This window comes from Numenius arquata, chromosome 16 (assembly GCF_964106895.1).
Source record: "Numenius arquata chromosome 16, bNumArq3.hap1.1, whole genome shotgun sequence".
Lineage (NCBI taxonomy): Eukaryota > Metazoa > Chordata > Aves > Charadriiformes > Scolopacidae > Numenius > Numenius arquata.
The window spans coordinates 10673726-10701695 of record NC_133591.1 but is presented as its reverse complement, the minus strand read 5'-3'; the positions used below and the strand labels follow the sequence as shown (position 1 = coordinate 10701695).

Here is a 27970-nt window from a genome sequence, read left to right as displayed (position 1 = left end):
AGAGAGCAGGATATACAAATATTTACTCTTTTATCCTTGTTTAAAGGTCTTGCTTCAGTATTTTTAGCTTTACTTTCAGTGTGAGCAAAATCCTTCAGAACTTAATGCAAGGTGGAAGCAAAGAAAATTACTACTGCAATCAGAAATGACATTTGGCCACAAAAGAAGAGATACGCAACCGGCCGGTCTACAACAGACCTTCCCCCTGCACATCTGCAGAGTATCTGCAGTTCTACTCCACAGGATGTATAGGAACTTGTGAAAAAACAACACACAAATACCAGTGTTTTTAAATAGGAAACGACGACTACAACTAGATACAACAAGCAGACTGTTCTGCCAAATTCTCTTGCTCTTGCTTTTCCTCATGCTCTCTGCTCTTACTCCCTAGTGATCACAAAGAAAGCCATTTTTCCTCTTTGCTCCCTGGAGCTTTCTTTCAAATTTTTTTTGTAGCTTGCTTTTTCCAGAAAGTACGTAAAACTGTACCATGACTGACCCGAGGCACAACTGTCACTTCCTCCTATCCCCAACTACCAATGTCCACCAGCACCTTCCACAGCTTGGTGGCAAAGCTCTTAACTGTTGCTGCTGCTCAGTAGCTCTCAAGCACATAAAGATCTTGTAGGTAACAGTTCTGTAAAAAAGCACATACTTTATTTAAATGGAGAAGCTTTTTCTTCCCCCAAACTGTACAGTGACTTTCCTTTCAGGCTACAGATGAAACAGACACATTTTGGAGCTGGTATTTTTTGCTTCTCTGCACATATGTAAACTGGGTTTCTGCCAAATCCTAAAACAAGTGAATGCCTCATAATGGCACCACATTGCAAGAACCTACTTAGCCAATTTAACTATACAAAACAATTTATGGTCAACTTAGATGCATACTGTAGGAATGGAAGACAGCCAATGTGTAGGTTCCTGGTCTTTTTCAGCATTATCTCATCCTTCATTTGAATTAGGCAGATCACTTGGAAGGAGCTTTCCAATACCGTACCTGGAATCAATTGAAAATAATTTTGCAGCTCCTTCTCACATGTCCTGTGTATACATTTCAAAGTATATAACTCCAGAAATTACAATAATGCAGTAAAACTATTGGCAATGAGGGGATATGCCAATTGCAGCTAGAAAGCCGTGAAAGTGACAGTGCATCCCACAGAAACAAAGTTGCATATTTTGGGGAATGTTGCTCCTCTGTGTTTCTACAACAGAACACATTGGAAGAGCTTAAATTAAAAGTCATATTGGAGGTGTTTAAGTTTACTTTATCACTGCAATTATAAAATAAGGTCTGATTTTGAAAGGGAAGTCATTGACTTTTCATGTGTTGACTTGCAGTTTTACAAATGCAAAACAGCAATAAATAAGATTACTGTCCTGTTGCATACCTGCCTGTTTCACATGCAGCCTCAAGCCAAAAGCAGAAAGAAACCTGCCATCAAGAGCCAGAACAATCCTCATTCCACCCACTGTGATTTTATTAAGCAATATACAAAACATCGATGCTAAAGTGAGTTTATCAGAACGTATTTTATGAGTGGTGTTGAATTCTTTTCAAGATTGCAATTTGAGTCAGAGACTAAAGAAACAGTCTCATTTAAGCCTCTCTCAAAGAGAAATTTAACTAAGCCCATCAGGCATGAATTTTTCCTTCCTAAGTATCAATAACTTTCAGGAAGACTATTTGTGAATTCAGATCATACACTGCACCTTTTACAAAAAAAATAGCCCAGCAGTCAGCTTTTTAAACAAAACTTACGAAAGATATGCATGCAAAGCTTGTAAGGAAATAGCTGGGGAGGAGACTGGAAAACGTTATTCAGTTTGACTAAAATTAAAGTTTTCGTATCGTCATTTGAAAATTCAAATTTGTTAGCAAAGTACCTCCCTTGAAAGTATACACACAGAGGAGTACAGATCCTTGTGACAAACATCTGCAGCTCCTTGAAGGGTTTTGTCACTGATCATCACCACTCGGGCCACTTAACAAAATGTCTCTGTCTCTGGCCACCAGAAAGATTTCATGTCCAACGCACCGCTCCCGTTTGCTGGCCATGCTTCCTGCAGCTGAAAGGTTCTCCTCCCGCCTGCAACAGCCAGTGAAGCTGTTTACACAAAACCAGAGGAAGGAGTGAGACGCTTCCAACGATTCCAAAATGCCTCTCAAGATCCAAAACATGAAGCTGCTCTCCATGCCTTCCTGGCTAAACAAACACTCTGTGAGAGCTGGAGGCGGGGGAATCGAGCCCGATATACACTGCTAGAAAAAATAAATCTGACAGCACAAGAAAATTTTGCGGATAACTCAATATTGAATTAAATATGAAACTGAATAATGAAATCAGTATAGCATACTCCTGGTGACACTTTAAAAATCTTTTTCACCTTGAAACTGGCTGCACAACCTCCCCTTGCAGAAGAACTGAAGGCTCGGGGAGGAGAGTGAGGAGAAGAGGACCACACTGCACACGGATTTGTGAGCACAAGCTACAGCAACAGTGGATACTTTCTAGTTCAGTCACTGAAAATAGAAGGGAAGGAAGTACTTATTATCCCTCCACGCTGCTTACTCCAGAACTTTACGGGAGGGGATTCCCTGGGGTTTAGGAATGCCTCTCCTAGGAGGAAAGGCTGACAGTTCTCAACAAAACCCAAACTGCTCTGGGGATGGCAGGATGGCTGCGGCCGACACTGCAGAGCTTCAGAGTAAGCCATTTTCTAAGCAGAAATCAAACTTTCCTCTCTCAATGCTCCATGATTTCTCTTCTTAACAAAATGGAGAAATGCTAGTCATACTTCAGACGATCCAATTCACATGCAACAAGCAAACGCATAAAGCAAATACTGCTACAAATAAAGACCTCCAATTACTTATGACGCAATTCCCTCTTTTTTTAATTTTCTTTTTTCCCAAAGGTCCCAGAAGTGCAAGCTGCACCACATACAAATGCAATTCCACTGCTGCCTTCAAGTGACCAAAGCAAAACCAAACACTTCAACGAAAAATTGTGAATCTCAGTAATGTCATATTAAGACAGTCCTATTTACTAAAACCAAATCTAATCTAAATATTATTTAAAGATTGTTATAAAATATGACAAAACGAATAAACCAACTAATAAAGTGGTGGGGAGATGCCACCAATTAATAATGCAAGAACCTACACAATATTTTAAAAGCAGAAATTGAACTAAGCACAACTGCATAATCTCTGGAAAGCTCACATTTTCCTAAACACTTTCACTTTTTTAAGTCTATGTTTTAATACCGGGTTAAGCACAACATACTGAAGTACTACTAGCTTTATTCATGTCCTCTCTTCACAGTTATCTAGGTCAACATAAGATCTTCCACTGGGGGCCTGAAAAGGAAGGGAATATGGTTCAAGCTGAATAGTTTCAACATTCAGGATTCGAAACCTCACTCTTTTCAGCTAAAAAAAAGTACAGCAGAGACCCTTGAACATCCCTAGTCCTCCCCGTAAGCATCGCCCTGTTTTGTGTTCAACTCGGCGTGCGTTTGCATGACTCGTGACTTCCTGCTAGTTCTGAATATAACCATTAAAACTGCTGCCCCCTCCCCCACTTAGCAAATCACTAAGTCACCTCTTCTCATCCAATGTTAACATGCTCCCCTATCTCTTATTGTTTTGCTCTGTCACCTGATTTTGGCTTTTCTTCTTTTCTACAGATAATTCTATTATTTTTCTTCCTCAATGCTTCATTTCATCCACACTGCTACTCAGTATGTAGTGGAACAATTCCACCTCTGTGAACAGAAATGCGAGTGGGTACAAAAGAATTAAGAGGTGAAAGCAGCAATATAGAGAACATGTTATTAGCTGCAGAGACTTGGGTCATCGAGGGAAGAAAAGCAGCCCCTGCTTTCTGTGAGTAACTTCACCAATTTCAGAAAAGTCTTACAAACTTTTTCAGAGTATTTAAGCAGCACTCCTCTTGTCTGCTCTTAGTCTTGTTCATGTTGTATAGTAATGGAAGATCAAAAATAGCATGATAATATATAAATTACATTTTATCAGCCTGGAAAAGGAAACAGAAATAACACAAAATCCCTGCCATTTCCTTTTAATAAATCAAAGCCAAGCACAGTTACAATTTCTAGACTACAAGGTAAAGGTAAACATTGTCTGTTTCTTTTTTTCTTTTTTTTTTCTTTTTTCTTTTTTTCCTTTTTTAAATGCACACACACTTAGAAGTGAATGAGCATCACATACGCTTTCTGGAAGAACGGTGGAATTCTGCAGTATTATTTTAGCAAGAGAGCAGCATGAAAAATACTGACAAATGAAAATGCTCCACATGCTCCAATTATCATATGCTGATAAAGAAACATAATGGACAATTTTCAACTCTTATTTGTCTCATCAAAACACAGAGTCTAAACTTTCAGATTTTTCAGTTTCTGAAACAATAATTTTTACAGTAAAATTGGTTCTAACCCTATGAAAAGAACACCCAAGCCATACCCACCTGGAGAGACTATTATTTGTGAGCATGAGTCAGGGACATACACACACAAGGCAGGGAAAGGGAGTAATTTCCTCGCTGCATAAGCAATTATATAAAACCAGAAATGCCTTGTTAAGATGATGAGTTACAAGTTCAGGTGAAATTAGTGAAACAGAAACTGAGGTCTAAGGACAGCTTTTGCAAAACAGTGGGTTTGGCCGTTTGCCAGGCAGAATCTAGAAGTTTTTGTTCACTCTGTCAGGAGGCTTGAGCAGATTTTACTGAGACGGTTCCCATGTACCATGTGATTTCACAGCGATGTCAACAGAAAGTCACATCGTCACTTTTTAAAGGGAAATTGCTAACTAGATTATAACAAAAGGAAATAAAGAATCCATTCTAGTCCATGGGTACCATGGAAAGAAAGAGAAAAAAGCGAGAAGGAGCTACAGACCCTTCTCTTAAAGCCTGTTTTGAAGGTGCAATCCTGTTGAAGCAGTGCCACGGCTGCATTCCCTCTGGAGCTCTGCGGCGGTGCCTCAGGCAGACATCACCTACTTGAAAATCCCGGAAACACGGGAGGTGTGTGCATAATGCATCATCCCCTGGACGAAGACGACCACCCCCCACACTGCTTTTCCAGGTTAACACCAACAGAGCCGGTGGAGTATCCTTCTCCAGAGCACTCTAAGAAACCATCCTTAGATTTCCTCTTGCCTACCCCCACATTTCTCTACTCTGCAAATCTGGGGTGCTAAAACAAAGGTAAGTTTCAAGATATAGCTGTGGAACGCTGACTTTTTTTTTTCCCCCTGTTACCAACATGAAAAAAAGGTTCCCTTTTGAACAGCAGGACAACTCCTCCAGCTGGAAGGTCAGCTATTGATAAAAAGACTTCTGAACAAATTACTTCAGTAAATTTATTGTCTTTCCTCCAGAAGTTACTCCCTTTTACCAGCTGCATTTTAGGAAAGAGAGAAAAAGGGATTGGTTAGAAAAAGAATTAATTATCAGCTGTAAGTTTCACTCATCGTGTCTTGCAGCCAGTCCAGGGTTTAAAAACCTGAGAAAGAGGTTTGCCAAAGGGATGCAGAAGAGAAGTCACACAGGCACTTCTATCTACTCAAAAGAAAACACCGAGAAAGGTGTCTGCTCATCCATGTTGTAACTTTTGATTATGCCTTTGTTACTTCAATATCTTTTTTGGGGGTACATGTTGGTTTATGCCCTGTTGGTTTATGAGCCTGGAATGCTTTCTTTGGGAGGATATAAAGCACAGAAACCCAAAGAATGCAGAATGCTTCTACATCTTCTAATAAGCAAATAACTTGATGCAGAAATCTAACGAAAGAACATGAAACCCTCAACAGGAAAACCCTTTACCAGGATTTTGCATTTCTTTGGAATTCTCAGGGGTCAGATGCAGGAAGATTTCTTTACCACCAAAATAAATAGTTAGCAAGGCACATCTAGAAAGTGACAGGGGTTCTGGTTTTGCCTAACAGACAGCCTTTCGTTGTTTAAGGAGATTTTTCTGCTTAGATCTTTTCTGCGTATCTGCTACAACCAGACTGCCTGGCATCAGATGCAAATGGTACTCAGAGCTAATGAAACAAGCTTGCTACAGTCCATCCATCTGCCTGGAAGTGGGCAAGCTACTGCCTTAGCCCCCTGCAGCCATTAGCAAACTCTCATTTTTCAACAACGTGGGATTCATTTAATCTAACTCCACAATGTCTAGGATACAGACACACACATTTAATGATATCACCTACGAACCTTTCACAGAGAGAAAAAAGCACTTAGGGGATGTGGCTCACCTGAGCTATTATAGGCTCCACCTTAGGATGTGATGAGCTACACGCTAGAAACGGCTATCGCCCCTGAACTCAAAGGATGATGAGTAAGTCATAAAAGATGACAAATATTAGGGGAGATAAATGCCAAGTGGCAAGTCTGCAGGTGGTTCTGGTCTCTATCAGTAGCATGCCAAGGTCGAGCCCCACTACTCATTCTTTTTCCTAAAGGAGGGGCTGCAGAACCAGAAAGAGAATTGGAGCTAACAAACCTGGGAAAAGCTGTCGGTTCCCAGAGAAGGGTAAGTTTCAGGATCATGAAATTTTTTTACCTAGAATTCTACACTCTGTTGCTACAGTGACTGTCCCCAACTTCCCAGAGGTTCCAAAGTAAACAGCTAGTAGCATACATGAACTTTAACTGGTATTAGATTGTATTTAGCACAGGGAGGGTTACGTCAGTCAAATTTTAAGAAAATCAAAAATCGCTTCAGAACACAGAAGTATGAGCTACCATTTTTGCCTACATCTGGTAACCCCCCAAAATAGCGAACCTGGCACAGTGTATTACTAATGTTATACTGACAGCACTCGTGCCTTCAATGAATGCAAGAGTACTGCAGCATGGCAAAGCTTAGCTATGATGAAAGCTCAAAAATACCTAGCAGTCTAATGCAGGGACAGAAGAGTTAAAGTCTGGAGATTAAGTCTCAAATGTCTCACTCCCCAAAAGGTAGCCTTTCCACTCCTCTGGGAATAACAACAGGCCAATGCTTAAATGGAGAATAAGTTAAATGTAAGACTGATGTTCAAAAGGATGTGCATAATGACACAATCTGCGGAATAACCAAATGGGCCAAGGCAGCTGCTACAAGCAAAAGACGACATATTTTTCACAAGAACATCAGCTAATTTTCAAGTTGGGTGGGTGAGTGCAGCAAAGAAAAAATGTTAAATCTTACCTACTTGTCTTATGGGTACCTAAAGTTGTCTATCTCCAACAAGCTTACACTGACTCACCTCCATCATCTACTGCAGTATACAAGATACTAGAAAGAAATGAGGACAAGAACTTTGTAACATTAAGAGGTATGTTAATTATTGAGATTCGGAACATTGCTCATGTAGAATTACGAGTTGTTTGGTGATTCTTCATGCTGAAAAACTGCAGTAAAAGTTTCCTAGTACAGGATGCCACCTTTTACTATTTCAGTAGGCGTGAAGGATTTCACAGGATTTGAAGAAACACTTTTTCACCTACTTAAATATCCAAGTTCTAGATGTAATTTACTGATTACCCAATACATAAAATGTAAGTGATTATCCTTTTAACAGCAAGACAGTCTCCACATACAAGACTCAACTGATTTTGAGTATTTTAAGCTAGGCTGTCACAGTGCTAGTAAGTTATTTTACCAAATAACTCAAACTTTTATGCCAACAAAAATGGCTCTTCAATCCTACATCCCTTACTATGAAGCAAACTGCTTGACTGCCCACTCCCACTCCACAACTGACATGCAGCATCCTTGCACTGAGAGCACAGAACGTCTTTCAGCTTTTAGACTCTCTTCTGCATAGACACACGCGCACACACTAAAATATCAAAATGAGAAACTATAAAATCCCAGTGCTTGCAAAAAATTTCAGCATATTCATAAAATGCTTAGAAAAAGTAACACCATCCACCTGTGTGTTTTACAAATATATCACCATGTTAGACTCAAAATCTCAGAAAATACCAAAAGCTAGAGGGTCTCAGGTTAGATCAGTAGCACGGAGGAAAATGGCATAATTTCATTAAATAATACTCATCAAGCACTCAATGTTCTTTCTTGTGAGCACCAAATCACTAGAGTACATGGCATTAGGAGATCCTGCTGAAAGAGATCTTTGAGCCTGAAGGAACATAAATCAAAAGGTCCAGAGAACACTTGCTACTAGTTTCCATCAGTTTTTGAAAAGAGAAAATCCTCTAAAGCAGTATCACATAGTGGCTCATAAAATACAATCAAGTGATAATCTTTAAAGCTACCAGAGAAGAGCCTTCAGCCTAATTTCATCTTGATATAAAATTTAATCTTCATATAAAATTACCTAGAAACATTCTCCTTTTGGCTAAGATGCATCGTTCAGACACATGAGTTTCCCTTATCTCAGAGCACTGCAAGTGATCACGCAGCCATATCATCTAACTTTGGGGGACCACGTAAGGACCTTTCAGGAGAGTGCATTTTTCCTCAGCGAACTGTTGGGCATAGCTTCTCTTGACTGGCCTGGGAAGTATAAAAAAGTAAGTAGGTTCAAGGGGATGCAACACAAACCAAACAGATTTGTGTACTGTACATACTGCAGCTTGGTCAGGAGAGAGCCATGTCGTCATTAGAAGGTGACATATCAATATGTAGCTGTAACAACTACCTCTGGTTGGGTACTAGCAATGTTTCATCAAATTTTCATGAGAGTTGTTATGACCTCAAACTCACGTTTAGTAGCTTATGAGCCACAGCCTTCATAGATAGGAATTTTGCAACTTATTTAGGAACAAATCTAGATTATGGAAAAAGCTAATAAATGTCAGTGAATAGGCTGTGATTTACAAAAATTAAGACAGCTGCATATGGGAATGAAATGGAGAACTGTCAATATTTTTAATAGCAAGTGCTATCAACCAGGAGAAAAATATAAAATACCGTACATACCAGGAACCGTACTAAAAAAATAAAATACTCAACTGCTCACTATTAGCCACCAAATTCTAAAAGCCTTTTGGAGAGTGACAAGAATGGCATGTTCCATCACTGGCTGGTATTTTGGTATGTGCACACAATCACAGAGAAGTACTCGCATCTTTCATCAGTGTTGAAAAGAACAAAAGCAACAGAGAGCCGAACTGAACAAAAATTTAAACTCCTCTAGTATCCTGACAGAGGTAAAATGACAGTGGGAGCTAGTGGAAAAGCCTTTTAATCTCAAATCAGAATCCTGCCAGATCTGACAAGGGTTCCCTATTCCTTTCCTTTAATGCCAGTTTTATAAAGATACATGTTTGCAAATACATAGTTCATATTTGAAGGTCACAGTTCTGCCTGAGGTTTCCTACTGGCTTAGGAATGACAGAAGTACACATCCTGGACTTCAAACTGTTTGTCAGCTGAAGCTAAGGACAGGAAGCAGCTTATTTAAAATAGGTAATAAGAAACAAATATTCCACATTAGCAGTTATGAGCCTTAAAAAGACATATGCAGTGGTAAAAGGGAGTCAAGCCTTGGAGAAGACACACTCCTCTCAAACAACTAAAGCTCTACGTGAGTTTGCACATTTCATCCTCACTAATTAAGAGCTTCAAATTAAGTTATTAGGAGCTGACAGATAACTCATTTCACTTCTTCTTCTCCCCCACTACAGCAGCGTCCATAAAATACTTCCCTTCTCTGTCCAGCAAGTGGAGGCCCTGAACGAGTCCTGACTGCTATAAAAGGCAAAAAAATCTCTTAGTGTTATACACCCCATAACTAACCTCAGAATATCTCTTCTCCTCTGATACAGGAATTCATGCAACAAAAAAGAATTTCATTAACTCTGTTATCCAACTATTTTACCTTTTTCTTTTTTTGGGGGGTGGGGATGTGTGTTAACACCTAATACTGTGTTGCTTTCAGGGACTCCCAGGGCTTTTTCAGCCATACAGGGTTTACAAACAAATGAACAAAAGTAGTACTTTATCGAATTACAAGACTTACGGGAAATGCCTAATTCGAGTAAACATTTAGGCAGCAGCCTGTCTAGCACCCCAGCTAAAGTTGACTGATCTTTGATAAGAGCAACAAGACATTGCAGAGAAGCTATAATTCCATTACCCTATTTACAGTAATGTAAATCACAGTATACACAGGGGATCTTCAATATTCAACCAGCGGCAATACTATAACAGCTTAATCTAGCACAAGGCATGGCAGTGACTCAGTTAGCTAAGCAGAAGACAGGGTACAGTCTGCTGGTGTTTGATTTCAGCGATATTGCAAGATAGGAATTATTTGTTTGAGAACAACCAGAGTAATTATTGAGGGGGAGGAGGAGTGAGGAAGGCCTCAACATTTGGAGTATTTCAGACTCCGATTAAAGATGCTAAAAACACACAAAAGTCCTATTATTGAAAACAACCAGAACAATATCTGGGTATTCAAGATGTCAACCTGAATAGGCTCCAATAAAAAAGACACATCTTGCAGCTCCCTGGGTAATAAAAACCTCCAGAGCATATGCTTTAGTTCCTAGATCTCCTTCATGCAAAATACCCACAGCACGCACAAAAATCTGCCGTTGCACAAATAAGCACATGCTGCAGTAAATTAAAAAAATAGAAACACGAAGCTGCCACAGCCAATGCCGCAAACAGCATGTAGCACTTGCTTTATGCACACCAGAATTTACTGCAATTAAGACATACGTTCTAAAATTATGAACATGTGACCAGACAAAGCTGACTGGTTTTAACAAACTGCTAATTAAATTGGAATCCTCTTATCCTCTCTCTCTCTTCAGCTGAATGAAGCTGCCACTGCTACAGCATAGTAGCTCATGCAAAATAGATACTGAACAACAGGCTTTTCTGTTAGGTCACCGTTAAGAAGGGGAATCTCCAGCGTGAGCCCTGGCTGTCGTAGGCAGAACAGCAGAGTGCACACCAGAGATCACAGCTGGGTTGCTCTGTGCCAGACATGATTTTTACAGACCTACCATCTCTTTTTTTCTTCTAGACATGAAAGCCTCCCCTTGCAAGCTTTAGGGCTGAATTGAAAACGAGGGTGCTAAATAATTCATCCCACTAAGGGGGTGGAGGAAGGAGACCGAGAAATCCCAAACAATGCAGACAGAAGAAAACAAAAATCCCTCACCCTTTTGTCCCCCCTTCCAAACTTCTCTCGACTCCTCCGTTTCCCATTGCTCTCGAGATTTTCTTCTGTGCAGCAAAGCAGATCTGTTAACAGCCTCTACCCGAAGGCGAATCGAACTAATGAAGTATCTCCCAACCACGACGGCAAATGTCATCAGAGCACATCTCCTGCCCGGCTGCCAGCTCGGCGCTGTGGGTGAACCCGCGGGCGCCCGGAGCCCGCCCAGCCCCGGGGAAGGGATTCCCCGCGGGGAACGACCCGCTCGGGGAAGGGCTTTACCATCCGCGGACAAGGGGAACGGGAGGGGGCAACGACTCGCCGCACCGAGAAACGCCCTGCAATTTAGGGAAGCCGGCAGCTGTTTGCGCTTCTGGCGGCAGAGAGAAAGCAAACTTACTACAACATCGCATCTGTCCCCGCCGGGGAGGGCCCGGCTCCCCCCCCGGCCTCCCCCCGGGGCATCACGCCGCAGCCCAGCGCCCCGGCTACGGCCAGCAGCACCGACGCGTTTTCTCCGCCGAACAGGAGGCTCGTTTCCCTCCCTCCCTCCCTCCCGCCGGTCCCGGCCCCCCCAGTGTTTGCCGTGCCGGGGGAAGGAGGGGGGGGAAGTTTCCCTCCGGCCTCCCCCGCCCGCCCCGCGCGGGGCGGCCGCTTCCCACGGCCGCGGGGCCGCCCCCCGCACTCACCATTACCGGGATGGCTCCGCCGGAGTTCCCCGGCGGCCCGCACCGCCGGAGCGCGCCCGCCCCCGCCCGGGCCCCCGCTCCGCGCCGCCCCCGCGCCCCCACCTGACCGGGCGGGCCGGGCCCCGCCGCCCCCGCGCCTCACGCTTCCTCTCGCACCGGAGTTCGCCCGACCGCTGGAAACCGCATACCTTAGATTTCCTGCCGCCGCGGATATTTATTTATTTTATATTTTTTTTTTTTTTTTCCCTCCTCTTTCTTTGCAACTGGGGGCGGCTGCAGGGCTGGCGCTGTTTGCTCGCTCTCCTGCCGGAGGACGGTGGTGTTTGACATAGGATGTTGGTCCCAATTATTGCCGAGCCTGGCTCGGAGCCATCCCACTTAGGGCAAGCGAGTAAACAGCTGCTCCTGTCGGTTTGCGAGCATTAATAAAAAACAGTTATCTGCTCCCACCTGTCTGCCAAACCTTCCCAAAATATTCCCTGACCCTGTTTAACCCCACTGGTGCCGCTTCATCGCCCTTCACCTCGCCGTCACCGAAGGCCCGTTCATGACCTATTTTTCTCCAGCGTGGCCGGTTCTCTCCTCTCCCTGCGGTGCTGAGCCAGCGCTGGGATGCTCGGAGCAGAGGAGAGAGGCAGAGGCCTCCTGCCACCAGCTGCCGGCCACCCGCCAGCAGCTGCAGCCATGGCTGCTGGTGGCCGCGGGGCCTCCGCCGCAGGCAGCCAGGACAGGCGTGTGCTCGCCCCCGCACCGTGCCACGTTCCTGCTGAAACACCTTTCACCAAACGGCAGGACAACCCTCTTACACCATTTCCTTATATTTATACTGTCAGAGCATCCCCTCCCCCATCCCTGGGGTTTTTTTAACTGATCTCCAGCTTCTGCAATACCAGGGGGTGCTGGTGGCACATTTCTTTCACCGCTCCTTTGCCTCCTCTTTCATTACATCCTTCTCCCTCTGTCAAACTGTCTGAAGTGAAAAACAAAGGTCTACCCTTGCCGTTTCCCCCCTCCCCAGTACTTTCCTCTCCATGCTTTCAATGCATTTAGTCAATCCTGTATTAAGAGACCCAAAATGCGTGCCAATCCACTGCCAACCTCAGTCCATCTAATCCTGCCTCACAAACTGTCTGATGTGACTTTCTCAATCTGAGCTTAGCACAGCTCAACTTATCGTCTTTTCCCTCATCCACTCATCCGGGCTCTGCTCCTGATTACCTTCGCCACAAACGTTTCAAACGTTTTATCTTCACTTGTTCCTTCTCTCGCAAGCAGGGCAGTTGCTTTGACTTCCTCCTTGCCCTTCTAAGCATTGCAGGGGCTTGCTTTGGTTTTTACCCTCCTGATTGCTACGACTATTCTGAAGTGCTCAAAAATCTATCCTGTTTACTAACACCTCAGGTTTAATAGCCGGCTCTGTAACTGACAGTCCCCCCAACATGCTACACAGAAGTCAGCTGCTTAAGTTATCTTTCTTACCCATCATTTTAGCCACTTTTTACCCTTCTTTTCATTTCTTCATGTTCCTCTTTTCTCACCACATCAATTTGAGGCTTCTCGCACTGAAAGCCCCATATACCTTGCCCCTTCCTACTTATTTGCATGCTTTATAGATATACATTTATGTTTAACAGCACTTTGAAAAAAAAAAAGCTAAAGAAAAATTTAGCTATCCTATTTATCTTTTATAAAATTACATTAATCAACAATATCCTGTGTCTATCTCTCCACTTAAACTGTTCAGAGCCAGCTTTTTTGTTTTAAAGCTAAAATTTCAGTATGGGCGTTACCATTCTTTAAAATAACCCATCTCTTCAAAACTTCTTACATCTTGCTACCAAAGGCAATAACCCATTCTATACTGATTAACAATGCAGTTTTGGCACGACTGTTTCAAAAATCCATTAACCTTTAATCTTTTGACTGCATAGCACAGATTTATGTTTTATATACAGAACTGAAATGAATACTTACTTTCTATGTGTTCATGCAAATAGGCTTCTTTTTGACCTGCCCTTTTCCATCTGCTTATTTAGTCATTGTTAGCAGCAGAGCTCCTATCTCCTCTACTGCACTGGAGTTTTTCCCTATGTATTGTCATTATTTATGCAAATTAAGTAGTTGTTGTACCTGGAATTAAATACATTGCAAAAAGCTTAAAGTTAATAGCCCAAGGACTGAGTGTTCACAAGATTAGAAATTATGTCATATAAAAGTTCTACACAACTAAATACCTTTAAGCCCTAATTACAGCAATGTAAGGATTTCACTTTCTAATTAATGACTTTTAGCTGTTGCAATGAACAGTCATGCTACTGTAAAAAGTAGCAAGAACACACACATCTTTAAATGATAATAAAAGGTAAAAAAGAATTATAATACTTAGTTCCTAGATTTCAAACTGTTTTACAGCAGTTTATTTGGTAAAGGTCCATTACCAATTTAAATTAAGGAAAACAATTTGTCTCTTTAGAGTTTAAAAGGATATGGTTTTCACCAGATTATCTTCAATTCCATCCAGTTCCAAAAGTCTGTGTTTCTCTTAATTCTCTCTCTAATTAATAATTAATGTAATTCTCTTAATTTTTCTTAATCACTATGACATTTCCCAGGTTTGCCTTGCGTACTCCTACACCACATACTACTCAAGTGTCTGAACTGTCACAAACAGAATGAATTTTGCACTATTTGCACATGTAGGTGTTTTTAACTTACGGTGCCACCGAGCAAAATTAAAATTTAGTTACCAAAGGTAAAAAAAAAAAAATAGAGAGGCTCAGGGAAGTGCTAGTGGTATCCCCTTTACCTGTGGGAACTAGAAACATTCTGGGTACAGGAGACAGGTTACAGAGACACACTAAATCCTGTACTGTTGTGACAAAAAGTGGACAAAACTATTTACTTAGTGTTCTCAAAAAGGGAGTAAATGTTTGGGGCTCATGTCAGAAATGACCTCGAGTTATTCACATGCACCCATCAGCACAGCCCTAAGCTACAGCTCTGCCCTCAGTAGCTCAGCCACACTGCTGCCTGCTGCAGCCAGGGGAGAATGGCTGCTGCAGAAGGTGCCTGGCACAACTACACCCAGACTCTTGGGTCACACATAACACTGTGTAACAGCAAAAGCCTTTTATTAATCATTTTTACATGGTGCAGTATTTGGGACACTATTCAAGTCTTCTGGCTGATTAGGGATAAAAGATGATACAGTATTTTCTTAATTGCTTAATTACTTGGAGACATTGTGCAAGTGAGGGCTGTAGAAACAGCTAACATCTACTGCTTTTTAAGCTTAATTTGGGTGATACAGGAATGAAACAATGAGACACTATGCATTTTGGCAGGGAAGGATGGATGGGAAAAAGACTGAAGAGCAATTACAGGGAACTTGAAACGTGCCCAGAGTCAACAAGATGACCTAACATTTGTCCTTTTAAAAATAAATACTCATAATGAACACTTTCAGTTCAGCAAACCATCTCTGAGAAATAAGAGCAGTTATCCAAGGTGCAACCATGAATTCTCAAAGACCATGTCCTATACTTGTCTTTTAGTTATGTATGATGGGAAAGGAGGGCAAAGCACTATTCCATACCATTAAAAAATGGCAAGTTTATATTTCACTCTCTGTTTCCTTCTTTAAGAGTCTCATTGCATGAAGTGCTTTGGTTTTTGGGTTTCATTTGTTTGTTTGTTTTTTCTTAAATCTTCTATATCTTTAAACCCATAACAGCCAAAGAAAGTTTGAGGAACGTCTCACCCAGAATAATCTCCGGGATGTGAGCTCTAGATGCTCTCCAGTGCCACAATACTAGGAGCCAGATGGAAGTTGATTTTACACTTTTAAGCATTTTTAACTTTTGCACACTGGGATTTCTTGATGAAATGTTTTGGAGTGAATAACAAATGTTAAGAAAGATTCCTGACCTCTCTGCGCTGTCGAGGTAAGGGTGCTAGCTTTCCCTGCAAACACAGCATATGAATTTGCTAAGGTCAATGTATTTGAAATTCTGTTCCACTTTCAAATGATTTTCTTCAGCTCAGGATATGCATTGTAAATCCTAGCATGAACTCTATTTCCACTTAGGAAGAGTAGATTTCATCTTCTGTTTTTAAGGAAGTAGGATATTGTTTTCACTTACAGATGACATTTTTTTTCTTGTAGAGACAAAAATAATCCCAAGTTTCCAGTGCGATGGAAGTCCTACAGGAACTAGAAAGTATTCTTCCTTCAGCAGCAGTATTTTTGCTTCCTTTAACTCAGATATTTTTAATTTTCTTGCAAACAGTCAGATAACAATAGTGACCAGATCAGAATACTTGCCTAGAAAACACAGTCCAATCCAGAATAGCAAATTTTGTGGTCTTAGGTATTTTCCAGTGCTGGAACTACTGTAAGGAGACCACTAATGCTGAGCAGCAGAATTGGCTGTTGCCACCAAAACCAACAATAAACCTGCACTAAAGTTAAACCCACACGGTGGGCAGGGGGTAAAAAAAAGATAGAGGTTAAGGAGAATAAAGAAGAGGGAGGGGAGAAAAATATATTTCACATCTCATATATTCACGAATTTTGTTATCTGAAGATGATATCCTGTTTATATACAGGTTTATATTTACTGTTTATTAAGAGGTAATTTTATTCCTTTTGAATTTCAAAGAGAAACATAAACCAGCAAGTGCCAAATCTAGACCTTCAGAGGACTTGTATCTTTTCAAAACCTGTCTCTTTTCAATATTCAACAAGTAAGGGTATTTCATTCCTTTCTGACACTATTTTGCTTGAAAACCACAACTTTGACTGTGAAAGAGTATTTTAACCAATGCAGTATCATTTTATACCTGACTGACTTACTCCTCCTTAAACCAGGAATTTCTGCAGATAAAGCTATTATTTTGGGAATTTCATATGTCCACAGGCAAACAAATGTAAAATAATACCTAATTATTTGTTTACACACTACATTTAAACTGCTGTTCTTAAAAGGGCAAATAGAAGAGGAAAATAAATGCAAATGGAAAACCAGGAGAGGAATATGTCAAAAGGTAGCAACAGGAATAAGAGAAACTGAAAGGAGATTTGGAACAGAAAGCTGTGGTACATCATCTTGCTGTCTTCACCTTGCTGCCCACATACTTAAAAGACTTCAGATTCAGACTCATCTCCTGGTGGGCCTTTCATTTTGTCAGCTTCAGTCTGCCGCTGGAGACAGCTCTCAGACGGAAGTTTTCAGGAAGAAAGACACTTTGCTTTGCTTTACCTTATCGATTTGAGAACATAGGCAGGAAATTTTATTATGGCTCAATTATTCACAAAAAGCAAGCAGAGACCTGTCAGATTGTGAAGGGAGAAAAGTGACATATTGAAAAGACAGTGACAAAATAACCCTGAAAATAGGCCTACATGTGAATGGTTTACCTGCCTACATTGTCACACTAATGCTGTGCCCAGAATACACTGTCTATGATTTCTAGCAAAGATATCAGGAAGAGAGCAATACTCACTGATTACTAATTTGAAAAGAAGAAACCCACCCTTCTGCTTAAAATTATTCTCTTTTCCCCCACACTTTGTCAGCACGGTCACATCGACTGATTGTCTAAATCCTGGCTGAGAACTCTTTCAGCACAAACTGTGTAAGGTAGTTAAGTCCTTAAGTCCTGTCTGTCTGTCTTTCTCCTCCTTTCTTTCCTAATCCAAATCCTTTTGCTCCCTAAGTGCCTGGGTGCCAGTTGGCACAAGCTGAAATCATGTGATTTATGACACAGCAGTTGATACTTCTGAATTTCAGCATGGGAACTGACCTTCTAAAATTTCTCATCCAGATACTGATGATCTCCAAAGCAGTCAAGACTGCTTTTTGGAAATTTCTTCACTTGAAATTCTGTAATGCAATGTAGCGATGCTGTGAACCCAAGCACGTTTTCTGATCAAGAGCCATTAGCCTTCCTCCAGTTCGAACACACTCACTGCACAGTCCCTCATCAGTGAAGTGCAGCGAATGCATCTTGAAGCTAATTTCCACTCTTTTCTTTGTGACTGGAAATAGCTGCAACTGGGCTCAGAAGTATTATTTCATTCTTTTTAGCTTTCCTACTTCTACGAGATACTCAAATAAACTGACAATACACTTGAAGAAAGTGCATTAAAGTCTCATTGTGCTACTATCTTCTCACCCAAATCTTAGTTTTGGAATTCAGTCAGTCTCAGGAGCAGCACTAAATCCCTCTAGCCAGTTAACTATTGTTAAAGATAACATTTCTTTCCTATTAAGATTAGTTTTATTGCCTAATATATTTCAAAGTAATAGCTCTTTCATTTTTTCTCTGACTTAAAAAGTCTTTGTTTTTCAACCTTAGAACTGTTCTTTCTCCTAAAATACACAGAAATACACACACTTGCATGTTCAAAAACTCAAAAAGTCCTTTTACTGTTGCTCATGTTTAACCCCTGCAAGACAAGAATTCACTCCCCGCAGACCAGTTTTTACTGATGACAATCCATTCGGAATGCATTTTCCAGTGTGTTTCCTTCTCCCCGCAATGGAGAAAACTGTATTTCCTTTCTTGGATACACACATGGATTGACTGTACTTCAAGGACTGCAGACCACTTATGAAATAGTGAAAAAATTCTTATTTCTGTCTATACTATTGTTTTTGGGGGTTACTGTTGCTAGGTTAAGAGTTAAAAAAAAAAAACACCAAAAAACCCCTTCAGACACAATGGCCACAAGAACCATCGGGGGCAAAGGCTGAAGAGTAACTCCTCCTGCATATGGCAGTAACTGGTGAATCCTCACTTAAGTGAAAAAAATATTCACAAATAATTTTCCTGGCTTTGCTGTTCTTACAAAGCAGCAAGAATATCTCATTATCTACGATATGGAAGAGATGCAGCATGTTTACTTCAAGATTTGTGCAAAGGTAGAACTAATAAGGAATAAATGTGCCAATCAAACACTACTTGTTTAGTGTTGCTTTCTCATCAACTGCGACACAAAAACCAGAACTAGCTACTGTTAATTTCAATTTTCATCAGTTTCTAATACTTGTATACTGTAGTGTTTTATGCAACGTCTTTTTTATTTTTGTCCCAAAAGCAACAATGAATTTAGCGTAATTAATTCAGAAAAATACTTCTGCTTTCTTCTTTATTGGAAAGAAACTTACAATGAAAATATCCTGACCTAAAACCTGTTGGGAAGTAATTTTCAGTAAGACCTTTAGTACAGAGCTGTTAGACTAAGGGCAAACATAGCCAGATGTTTTTCTTTTGAGCCTGCTGGAACAACTACTTCATTACAAAAAACATCACCTTTCTGTGTCACCAAATATAATTTTTAAAGATTAAGTTTATCCCATTGTCAGTATTTCAGCTTACAAAGTAATTGGAATGTGTATTTTATTTCAACACTTACATTCCTATTATGAGAATTTTCTCTTAAGCTACAAAGAAAATGCTTTTGAAATCATTGCACTGCATTCACATTGAAAGTCCCACAACTATACTGGCTGGTAACCTCCAGCTCTTTTTAAAATCTGATTTATGATTCTATTAAAGTTTTTTAACACTTAATCTGCCACTAGCTGTGATACACACGTGGATTATAAACATGTATTAAGCAGATCTCAATAATAAGCAGATCAGTCATGATAGAAGACAGTGTTAAAATATCACAGAGTTTGGGATGGCTACACGCTTCTCCATGAATGAGCTACTTGGACATAAAAACCTGGTCTATCTTCAGGCTTGTCCAAATTTTTCCCACTAGAAATATTTTAGTCACTTCAGAGTCAGTATCACTGGAATAAGTGGAGCTCAGTGGCCCTGAAATATTGTAACTGGTAGTTACAGCATTAATTAAGAAAAAAGCAGCAACAAACCCCAACAAATTCTCTTAAACCCTTAGTGCAGTCTGTCAGGAGGAACAAACTAGGTACGTGTAAATAGAAATCATTTTAGCTGTTACACCAAACTCATTATCTCAAACATCTGAATACTTAAGAAAATGCCATTATATTAATGACACACTACTTCCAGTCTACTCAGCAAGAGATCATAGCATAAGTGCTGATAAACTTTGAATGTGCACACAGGGAGCAGCTCTAAAGAGAGAAAAATTTAAATAGAAAATGACCTGGTAGGAGTTTTCAATTCTGATTTTTATTCTGTGTCAGCAAACCAAATAGCCAGCAAAATTCTTAAGTCAGTCCGAGTAACTGTTAGGAAGTGCTTCAAGTGAAAGGTCTGTGTTTTTTCTGATTTTGCTTCCTCTAACCTACAGAAAAATTAAACAACTTCATAAAAGCCAAACTGGTGAAACTTTATTGACAGAAGGCGAGTAAGCAAACCGGTGGAGATGAAGTGTAGGCAACTGAAATGGACAAAGGTCATCAAGCTCCTGGAAATAAGCCATTTTTCACTCAAGCTCTTACAGGGACTTCCTTTGTTGGACCACAGTAATACATTTGAATGTTCAGAGGAGCAAGTTAAAATACAGACTACTACAGACTTCATTACTTACACTCACCCACTCAATCATATTTTGTTTTAATTCCTTTCAGGAGACTGAGAAAGTCACCTTGTTTAAGTGGACAACCCTTGCTGTTTCACATAGTAACTATCACGCAAACTCCAAAAGTGTTCATATTATGCCAGGAAATCCTACCTCCTCCACAGCAGCCAAACAGTCTGGAACAATAAAACACTATACAATATTCAGCATTTTTACTCCTCTAACTTTAGGAATTTTGCCAAAGATGGAGTACTATTACTCAGAGAACCCCTGCTTCAATGTCTTCATCTAAGCTCCGCACAGTGATACTGCAGTCAGCTAGCGAACTGTTCATCACACACTAGCTACTGCATAACAACAAAAAATGTTCTTACCTATCATCATCTGCCATATTATCTTCTCCATCTTAACCTTTTTAATTTAGCCAATTATATCCTGCTGTAGCCATTAAATTAAAAATATTTATCTATAAATGCTATCCATTTGCACAGACGTACACACAGACTTTTATCATGCTGCTCTCATCCCACGTTCTTCTGTTTTCATTTTTACACTAAGGCAATGTATATCCATGAAAAATACTTAGATCCTTCTGCTGAGAACTGTAATTCCAGGAATATCTCTCATGAAATACGCTGCTTTAATAAAATAACGTTGATTTCACTATTAATTTTCTTCTTTCTATAAGGATTAAAGTTCTAATAAATCGCCATAATGCCAAGCAAATGAAAACCATCACAGGTGCAGAATTAAATTGTCATGGGGTTTCAGAAAGGTATGAGTTGTTTGGCTGATGGTAGCTGGTTTTGTATTCACCGACTGCCATTTGGGTCCCTTAACCTTTAGAGTGAGATGGGTATTTTTACACAGTCAAGATACAGGAATGAAAAAATCTGCCACACCTGGAATGCGCAACGGACAACTGCTGTACTGAGCAAGATCAGATACAGACTGATATCTACCCCAAATGCAGCCCTGGAAATATCTATGAAATTAAATAGATAAAAGAGGAAACTGCCTCGATTAAGATCACAGAATCCTCTTAACATACAAGTGGTAGAAACAGCTCATGAAGAAAAAACATGCTTCATCTTGGTTATATCACACATAGTTTCACCTAAGAAAGAAGCACTGAAGAAAATTGTTCTGGGTATGTCTTGATTCTGGCTCTACATCCATTAAATTTATGTTCCTCAGAGTAATGTATCAGTTTTATAACAAAAGGAGAGGGTATTTAAAGACAACAAGGTATGACTTCAGACATATTCATACTACTTGCCTGTTTGACACTCTCATGTGAACTCTACATTTTGATCTTAAAAGGAGCTATGTCAAATCTTTCAGTCAGAGGCTATAGGAATTTTTAGGGGAAAGGAAAATGCTAATGCCAGCTAATTAAAAAGATTCAATTTTATGTCTCCGATTTTATTGTAAGATTCCAAATTTACTCTTTTCTGGGTTTGTTTGCTTTGTTTTGTTTATGCAGCACTCTCTGTAGACGTAACCATTCTTGCCATTTATTTCTATGATAAAACAAAGATAAATAACTCATAGTAAGAAGCTGCAAAAACTAGTCTGATAACCAGGTAGCCAACATAATATAAACCCATGTATTTTAAAGACCTTTAATGGATCATCACCTTTAAAACTCTGCTCGCATTCTGTATTTAAAAACCTACTTAGTTTTTAAAAAAATCCTACGTAGCCTTTTTTCAACAGAAAAGAACCTAACCTAAGTTTAAAACTAACCCCATTAAGTGTCTAAAGGCAGCTCTCCCATCCATATTTCATACACAACTGGCAGATGGAAAAATCAAATTATGGATTTATTCATCACACATTTGTAAAAGGACACTCATCACACCGTATTCCAGCAAGACTGCACCTTTCAAAACTGTCTAGAGTGGGTGAAATGGTTACTTTAAAACTAAACGCTTTATGTCCTGCAACACGCTATGACCTCCATGACAATCTCTCTTCTACAAAGCCGTATCTCCATTTATTTCAGGGTTATTTGTTCCCTAGCTTACCTTTGTCTAGAAATTCATCTACTCAACAAAAGAAGAAGCTTTTCCTAGGGAAACAGAACGGAAAAAAATAGCTGTTTAATATCCACTGGCACAAACGACAGTTCAAAACCCCATGCTTGTATCTCCAGGGATTTAGATTTATTGGCATCTTTACTAGCTGGGTCTTGGAAGCTTGCAATGTTAGCCAGAAAGAACAGCGTGTATATACTGAGACAGAAAACTCTGTGAACGACAGACATTTTTCACCGATGAGTTCTGTTTTTCCAAGAGGATGGAGTGAAGAACTGTAAATAACATGTTGGGCAGAGGTTGAAAAAGTTATCTAGCTTTTTATAGGCAACTTTAAGACTTCATCGCTTACTGGGCTTCTGGTCTTAATCCAATCACTATGAAAGTTTCACTTGCACAGTTAACTCCTTGCTCACCTTTGTTTTCAGACTTGGTATTAAGATTGCAGAAGAGAGTGAGCAAACACAAGAGCAAGCGAGAGAGAGTAAGAGAAACTCCTTTGTACCAACTAAAAGCATTCTTCCAATTAAAACGTTAGAAAATCTGGGCAGGAGATATATGAATAGAATTACATTCACTTTTCAAGTGGGAAAAAAAGGACAAAGAAGGAAAACAACTATCAAGGGTAAAGTCAGAAAAGAAATAATGAAATTCTAATTCTTATTTTAGGGGCACCTACTATCACAATTTCCCGCTTCCCCTTTCCCCAGTGGAAGCCATTTGCCACGCTAGACAAGAAAAACAATGGAGATTAATATGCTTACTTGACTAAAATGTATGGATTCTTAAAAAGCTACCTTTTTCCACATAGAAAATATGTGCCCTTTTCAAACATAGACATTAATATCAGTAAATTTAATGGAGTCACTAATTGTCTTCTATACATTCACTTTTATAAAATTGACTTTCAGTCATGGTTTGAGAGAAGGGCCAGGCTATCACCTCATTATGCATTTTAATGAATCAACTTATCCAAAATTTAAGCATTCATTAAAAAAAAGTTTCTAGACAATGCAAAAATAATGAATATATGAATTATTTTTGAGCAACGTACATAGGCCTCCCGAATCTGCAGGCAAGACAAGGATTTTTTCAGTACAAGTTCTTCTGTCCTGTGGGTCAATAGGTGCTGGGACCATGGTGTGGCTCCACAGAAGATACGGTGGAGGAAAACTGAGAAAATTAACAAAGACCAAAAAGGAAGAAAAACAAGGAACAGAGGGTGGGAAGATACTGATTTGGTTTCACTCTTCAGTCTTCCAAACTTTAGCTTACACTGTAACCATAACATAACTGCCATTTATACAGCTGACTGTATTTACAAATTAAGGCATAGGATTACACAATCATTTGGCTCAGAAAGGACTCCTGCAGGGTTTTTTATTTATCCCTCTGCAGCTTTCCACACAAGTATCTCTTCACCACACCAGAAATGGTTTCCTCACAGAGATGAAGAACAATAGCTTTATAATGACATTATTCAGGAATGTAGGAAAAGTGATGAAATACTCGTTAAAATTACTAAGGAAGCAAGCCAGGCAGGCAACATCTTAGCTCAAACTTATCCCCAGTGCAGAACAGCAAGGTCTCCATTATCTCTTCTTAAGGAGAGGCACTGGGTGACCCGTAACAGCCTCGGCTCACACAAGCGGCTCTGCAGCAAAGATTCCCTGCAGCAGAGTGCCTCCTCACAGCACACCCATGCGCTGCTGACAGTCCTTGTTTCTAAATTGTCAAATCATTTCATGAAGTAGCTTGCTCTTCCTAGCACATGAGAAAAATATGTAGCAGGGAAATGTCTTTTACTTAACATCTGAAAACTTCAGAGTCAGTAGAAAGCTGGCAGTAAGAATCTGCATTTGCTGAACGGCACTTTTACAAAGCAGAAAGCTCGCTCTTTCAGGCCTATTTCCTGCACAGTGAAAACACAGATATTTCATGGCTACAATAGGGCCAACTCCTGAGAAGATTCAAAACAATTCTATCTTTTAAAGTAGGTAGGGATTTAACCATCCTCTAACCAGATGACCCTACATGCCTACCATAAGCATAAAAAAAAGAAAAAAGAAGCATAAACATATTAGACTTGAGTGTTGTCATTATGGTATGATTATTATTTTGCTTTATGCAACTACATAGAAGGTCACTGGTAATGGTGGAGGTCACCTTTTCTAGACACTTTTTTTGTATACCACCTATCAAATGGTACTAAGTCTAATAACTTGTTTCAAGCATTATCTAGGTGCTGGAATCAAAAAGTTGGCTTTTTTTAAATGATTCCTTTATCGTTTCTGTTTCATTGTGATTGCATAAAAAAGGCATCCAAAACACTCAGAAGTGTTGAATAACTAAACCCTTGTGATTTCTGGGATGTCACTTGTGATTTTTCTTTATTTATTTATTTTTAAACTTGAGTTGGCAATCCTCTCATACTCATTTTCATGTACAGCGTTAGAAGCACTAAAAAAACCAACATTTTTTCAAAAAGTTGCAACCAGTCATGATCACATTAAACCATAACCGTTAATTCTCTTACAGTCCCCACACCTGATTAAACTCAAACTCTCACCATACTGAGACACGGTGTCAACCCACATGGATGCACAGTAACTTTCTTCAAGTTCTTTCCCTTTTCCCCAAATCTGATTCAAATGGCACTATTTTTCTTAGAAGGCTCATGTTCCACATAGCAGATGTCTAGGAGCTGGAAGCACACTTGCCAACTGAAAAGACACACACCAGCTATGAGCAGGAGGAGAGTAACCCAGATCTATCACCAGCCAAGGACAGGAAGGAAAGCAGAGCAGTAAAAGTTCTAGCAAAGTGATTTTAGTTTGCTGTTGCCTCCAGTTTCAGGCTTTTGCAGAACATGGTAGGAAACAGCGAACCTGAGGCTTCAGCCAGGTTGCCACAATCAGCCTCGAAGAGATGTCCTTGGCCCTGCGTGGTATTTGGGGGTTCTTCAGGTCAGCAGTAGTAGCAACCTCAGACTGGGCAGAAGTCTAGAATAGGTTCAGAGCACCCTAATGGATTTCCCTCTTCCCTTAGATGATATATAGTCAGTTACCTCTAACAGAGACATTAAATTCTGTAATGAGTGTTTCATTTTAATTGAAGTCATGGGAATCCTTAATGCTGAGGTTACACTTCAGGAGCTGGGAGAGAAACAAAAGAAGGCTGTACCAGATCAAAAGAAAATCCCACTCAGTGCCATGTTTCTGACAATGACCAGTAATGTAAGCCTTAGGGGAGGTATAAAAACAATTCAGGCATATAATGAAACTTCCTTGATAGAACTGCCCAGCTTCCAGCAAAACTGAAGAACGTTGTATTTTTTCCCCTCCCTCAACCGTCCCCTATATTAGGGACTTCATAACAGTCATCTTTTCTGCATCTCAAATTCACCCGTGTGGCTCTAGTTGCACAGAATCCCAAAACAGGGTCAGCCCTTGCACCTTGCTCTCCTTTTTCAGAATTAAATTCCTCTGGTAAGACAGACAAACGTAACTCTCAACTTGAAACACAACTAGGGGAAGAATGTGCTACACAGCGACAGTAACAGAGAAAGCCCCTACTGGTTATCACCATGCTATAATAAGAACTACTTCTAGAAACTTGCAGCACCAAACTTAAGACTTTCTTCTTCAACTGCTCTGCCAGTGCCCAGTCACACCTGGTATGATCAATGGCAAATTAAAGTGAAATCACTGCTTTCTCTCAGCTTCTGGCAGTGGATGCTGCTACCTTAATTTGACCCTGCTTACTCAGACCACAGAATGAAGAGCTTCAGGGATACAGCAGATAATAAACATACTGTGTTTCTTTTGGAATTAAAAATAGAACAATTATCCATAACAGTTTGCAGCAAGACTTCATGCACATGAATGTCTGCATTGTAGGATATTATGTGCATGCACAGCTTTCATATATGGCGAACAGTTACCAAAGATGGACATCAAGATCTGTGGTAATAACAATCTGTTGTAATACAGAAGATGTGCCAGGAAAATACAAATACTGTATATTAAGCCATATGGAGAAGTTACTGGTACACTAAGCTCAGCCATCAAAATGCTTCTTCCACAATCACCACCCACCCACAGACTGATGAATACCCATCATCTGTGCACAAAGTTTAACTTTGTTTTATTAATAGTTGCATGAAATCTGAATATATAAAAAAAAGTGCCCTACTATATAAAGCAATGTTTTGGGATTTTTTTTTCTCCTGGTGAATTAATTTCTAATTTAGTTACTATAGAAACCATCCTGCAGCCCTCTTTAAAAAAAAAAAAAAAGAAAAGTCTCTCTATATATTTACACACACACACACACACAGATAAAGAAGAGGAGAAAAGCTAGAGTGTATAGAGTGTACCTGAACATGCAGGTTATAGAGAAATGTGTAACTGGGCAAACAAGAAAAAGACTTGGTACTCATTTATAGGAACACAGCCAAAACTCCTGTAAGTCTAACTGCAATAATCATTCATACAATGATTGCCGTCACTAGCAGGGCCATTAATGTGCAAAAACCTCTGGTCCTAGAAAACCAAGACCATTCTTTTTTGTTTGGGAAACAAATAGGCACAATAATGCAGCAAGCATTTTTTATTTAGAACTGAAAAAGGGAAGTTCTGCGCAACCTGACGTTATTCTAACATGTCAAATGAGAAGAAATCAGGGCTAAGTGAACATGGCTTTTTTGCTCATTCTGAAGACAGTAAAAAATGAATTCAAAGAGATTTCAGTTGCAGCTGAGTGACAGCTAACAAAGTAGACAACAGACCGTGACACACGCATTCAGACCAGCAGTTGTGCAATAAAATTTAACAGGAGACAGCTTTACCCAGGTTTATTTATTTTCATACGGTGCTGCCATAAACGTTTCATAAATAATTCTACTAGGAGTATGCATGATTTATAAAATGTCTGGGAGGAGCAGGCTGGCACAGTCCCTGCTTGTGTTTGAGCTGCTGGCTTTCTCTCTTGCACACTGTTGTTTGTACTTGTAAAATTGAGTCAGCTATATTTCAACAACCCTGAATCTTCTGTACAAGAGATTAAAAACACTAGTGCTACTTACTGCAGAAGAAAAAGGTATTTCAATAGTTAAGTAGCTACAGAAAGCCACTTAGACATTCATTTAACTCTTTTGTATCATGAAGGCCAAAGAGTTCTCGAAAAATAAAACTAAATGCATTTCATGGAAGCAAATGAACACTTCAGGCAAAGTGTTTCTGTTGAAAATAACCCTAGAGGACATTAATACGCTTAGGAAAATATCGTAAGGTTGGCCATTTAATTTCTAAGACTAGATGCGACTACTTACTTTTGTAGAGCTCTATCATTTCTGTTTTATCACCCGACTCTGTATGTGAAGACAGTCGCTGGGACAGTGGGCTGCAACACCATCTGTATGCAATGGATGACACACAAGTCTGTATTCTGAGCGTTGACCCAGATGGTGCGGTACGTTTGCTTACCCACCGCCTGGCTGGGAGCTTTGCACAAGAACAAACTAGTTGAGGTTTAACCCAGACAAGGTCAACGCAGT

General features: G+C 40.0%; 1 protein-coding gene across 1 annotated transcript in view; it reads right to left on the bottom strand.

The window, feature by feature from the left end:
• The window catches only part of CABIN1 (calcineurin binding protein 1), a 116921-nt gene that overhangs the window by 32260 nt on the left and 56691 nt on the right, over positions 1 to 27970 (bottom strand). The gene's annotated exons all lie outside the window — the stretch shown is intronic.